The sequence below is a fragment of the Daktulosphaira vitifoliae genome, unplaced genomic scaffold (genome assembly GCF_025091365.1).
Source record: "Daktulosphaira vitifoliae isolate Bord-2020 unplaced genomic scaffold, ASM2509136v1 Scaffold_5, whole genome shotgun sequence".
NCBI classification, from domain to species: domain Eukaryota; kingdom Metazoa; phylum Arthropoda; class Insecta; order Hemiptera; family Phylloxeridae; genus Daktulosphaira; species Daktulosphaira vitifoliae.
In genome coordinates this window covers 1,223,601-1,228,176 of record NW_026099576.1, presented here as the reverse complement: position 1 = coordinate 1,228,176, position 4,576 = coordinate 1,223,601, and positions in this window count along the sequence as shown.

Here is a 4,576-nt window from a genome sequence, read left to right as displayed (position 1 = left end):
CGACGGAATATGCGATAACGCGTGGCGCTTGGAGAGTTACAAACATACATACAGGTGAAACTAATATAAGCGTGTTAAAAAAGGTACTTTTATGGACAACAATCTTTCACGAACAAAATTAGAGCAGATTATCTTTGTAATTATTCGAAAAAAAAATAAAAACTTTAAAGGATGTTAAAATGCATAAAAATAGAAAAATAATTTTATGATGACGATTTCTTTATTCAATACACGAGGTATAAATTCTTCCTCGCCTTAATCCCAACTTATAGGAGTCGACCACCTTTATCTTAAACTTCCACTTGATACGATCTCAAACATTATCTACGCTCACATCATATCGCATTCAATTACATTCCTCTATCTCTTTTTTGGTCTTCCTCTACCTATTCTTCCTTCAACATTCATTTCTATATTTGTTCTTACAGCTTCCGATTCTTCGCTCCTCATAACATGACAAAACTATCTAAGTCTAGTTTCTCTCATCTTATTTACAATTGACATTATTCAAACCTATACTCCCTCTTATCCTATCTTCTCTAGTCACTACACTCATCCATCTAAGCATTCTCATCTCTGCTACATTCATTCTCATTCTTCTTTACTTCTATACTTCTTTCAGTACTAATTTACACATGAGGTGTAAATTAGTTCTCATATTTCAACATATCTATACTCTATGTAGACTATATCCCGCTTGCTTTGACCAAAAACCTAATTTCACGTTCTAGTCTAAAAACTTTAGTCTTTTTTTAATAAGATTTAGAATAATATGAACTTTCAGAGTTATACTTCTTTCAGTATTCAGGATCATTTTTTCCAATTAATTTATCAGTCTTTCTGATTACTCGGTTATAATGACTCACTATTTAATGCATAACTATGAAATTAGAGATAAACGGCATAACTTTCAAAACACCAACATCTTAGCATACCTCTGAATCAGAGAGACCGTCCACTTTTTTTAATAACTTTTTACAAATGTTGCCTTCCAATACAATCCCTTGAATATTTTGCAACAAAAAAATCATTTTTGTTGGTCAAATCAAAGCAATATCTCTACCTAGAAGGTAGCTAAACCATTCCAAAAGAAATAGTTTATAAAATCTTATAATAAACGTAATTTTGGGTCAATAAAATATAAATTCTGTTTGCATGATTCACTTTCTATGTTAATTGTCGAATGATTATCTTCACCTTGCAGTATCACTAAAAAAATACTTTTCCTCCATCTCCTATCAGTTTAAAGATGTAATTGCCACGAAGATCACGTTTTCAAATTAGCTCTTCAATACAGTTTTTGCACTTACCCAAACTTCAAACAATTTTTATGATAAGGAATTTTGTTAAACTCGCAATTATTAAATTCGAAAATTCTGTCGTGGTATAAGCTATCTGGTATAAGTTTTTTACAAATGATTGTCAATCTTCAAAAAAATTGATTTTCACCCAATATTAGCATGGATTAAATTTAATATTTTTATCATATAATTTGAGGAGATATTAGTATTCACCTGAAAATAGTCATATTTACACTTAAGAGTATATATGACTCTTATTAATTTTTCTTGACGGAATTCATAAGATTTTTTTAATTTTATCAGTAAAATTTTTTTAAAACCAGGAAATTTTCTGAACTCTCCACAGAAAAACTTTTATTTTTCTTGTTTTACAGTCAATACAACTTTGTAGGATTGACATTTTGTTGGCCACATTATTTCATGATTTATTTTCTCTACTTCACTGCTTCTTTATTCTTATTTTTCTAAATAAGAGATGGTATGCGTTCTTGGTATTTTGCGAAATATCAATGATAGCTTCCATTAGAATTTTGCAAGTTTGACTAGGAAGGTTACGACATCTGTGTATATTTTTGGGCCTCAACTTCCAACAACTTGCACAACAAATGTTTATAGAACTGTTATTCTTGGAAGAAATTGTTTGACATTTATATTATGCAGTATTTCAAGGTGCTCTATTCAAAGCCGAAGCACCGTGAAAGCTGTTTGAAAACTTCAATTTTACATATTATATATTGCCGTTAATAAATATATCAATTGTATATGCCGTCCACATTACATAATTTATGGGATGCTTTTGTCGTAAGACAAAACAACCTAAAGCAAGTAAGTGTAGTGTAGGTACGAAGATGGTGATAAGTCTGCTGCCTGAATGAATATTCACGTACGTGTGATTGTTCAGCAGTTACCGTGATCAGCTGACACCTCGAGTCGGCTGTGGGTGTCTGAAATATCGTTGATAGGAATGAAATAAGGGTTATACCTAAGGGTGAGGTGAGAACGAAGTGCAAGACACAAGTACCCTGAAATGTAGAGGACTAAAATAGATAAGTAAAAAGGAAGAACAAAGACTTGACTTTTACACAGTAAACCGGACAGCGACAATCGAGTACTAAGACTGATGAATTACACAAAACATAAAGTTACGTACTGGAATCGACTGACCCCGATGGCTAGGTCCTTTGGGTTTAAATAGTCATAATTTATAATTTATTATAATATATAATATAATATATAATTTATTTAGTCATAAATAGTCAATAATTTTTTTTTTTATTGTCAATTCATCAGTCTTTATTACCGGAAACATTGTATGTGTTTTACTATAGTAATTTTAGCTTCGATGCGAAGCTGAGAAAAGGTATTGGTTTTACTATGATGTGTTTTTTTTTGGTTTGTAACCACTTTTTCTTGGCTCTCACTGGACCGATTTCTTTCAACATTACGTCAAAATATCACAAATCGTATCTAGTCGAAGACATTACCCTCAAAAATTGAAAAAATTTTCTTCGTTCCCCGTAAATGGGGGAAAACTCCAAAAAAATTACAATTTTAAAAATCGCTAATTTTCGAAATGTTTTCAATTTTTTTTCTTAAAATTAATTAAATATAACTTTTTTAAAAATTAACAAATCAATATAATTTTTTTTTTATAGATGCTTGATGTCTTTACCTATCATTTGGTATATTTTTTTCATAAATTTAACCCTTTACCTGTCCACAGGGGGGATTTAAAATGACAACTATTAATTTACTTTTACACTTAATTTTTGAAAGTGTTTCTCTATTTTGTAAATGGTGCTAATTCTGTTTTATAGCATGCTAAAATACTCCTTTTTGCGGACGACTTCAAATTATTTATGCGTGTTCCTAATAGTTCTGATGTTATTTTACTTTGAAATGATCTAGATCGCTTAGTTAGTTGGGCTGAATTAATTGGTTTACGGTTAATACTTCTATGTGCTATAAAATAACTTTTCCATGTATTTCCTATCCTATTCCTTCAACTTATTATACTCATAACTTCTCTATTTCATCTGTCCCTTCTATAGTTGACCTTGGGTTTCGTCTTACTCCTATTTTAAATTTTCGACTTCATATTGAAGAAACATATTGCAAGGTTCTCAAAACTTTAAGTTGCGCCGGCGCTTGCCCAAAAAAAACCAGTTGTTGTTCCAATCTTTTTTTTGCTGTGGTCAGTTACACCGCGTAAATTAAGTGCTGCCTTAGAGTTTGTTGCCTGTTATAATTATTTTCGCTTTGTTATAACTAAAATTATCGGTGACTGAGAATATTGTTTGTTCGGCGGTATAATATTGCAGTTTTTTTGAAATTACGGTTTTGGTTCACGTTATTGAGGATTAACGTGTAATTGGCGAGGCTGATGCGTATCGTACTGTTGCGACCTACCAAACATTTAAAAACGTCTTGAGTCAAACACGAGTAGAAGAAAACAATCAACAGGACGGATCGATTAAAAATATTTATTGCATATATATAAATATATATAAAATTTGTTTGTGTAAATCATTGTTCAAGTATGGGGACGCCCACTTAATTGAAATGAATATTATTATATTATTATTAAATAGCTTAATAATATTAATGGCATCATAACTCCTATTCAAAATTTTTTTCAACCTCCTTTATCTGATAGAAGACATAATTTCAATATCCGTTTCCTTTCTAAACTCTCAGCTGGATTGATTGATTCTCTTGTCTTACTTTTTAAATTGAACTTTTGGGTGCCTGCTCGTTCAAATTGTTATACTGCCCCTTTTATCATTACTCTTTCATCTTCTAATTATATATTTCATTCCGCACTCCCAAGACTAATGCTCACCGCTAATAACGACCCTGATTTTTTACACTCTTTACATTTTTAATGTATTTATTTAGCTTTTCTATTTAAGATTTAAATTTTGGTAATGTTTATATTTTTTCTTGTCTTTTTTTTTTTACTAAGTTTAAATTTGTTTATAATGTTCACATTTTTATATTTTATGATAATTTTATGGATCAATTTGCTGTCAAATACATGTTATATTTTTTTGGGCTATTGCCTGTAAAGTAAATAATAAATTAATTAATTAATTAATTAATTCAGAATTATTTATTTATAGATTTCTGAAATAATTCTTCTATTTTTTCTTTTTTTATAAAAGACTGCACTTTTTTAGTACCAAAATTGATTTTTTGACCACAAGAAAGTACAAAATTCTAAGCAATTCTCTTCATAGTTGCACCCCTTGTTAATTAAAAGATCGCCTTAAAAT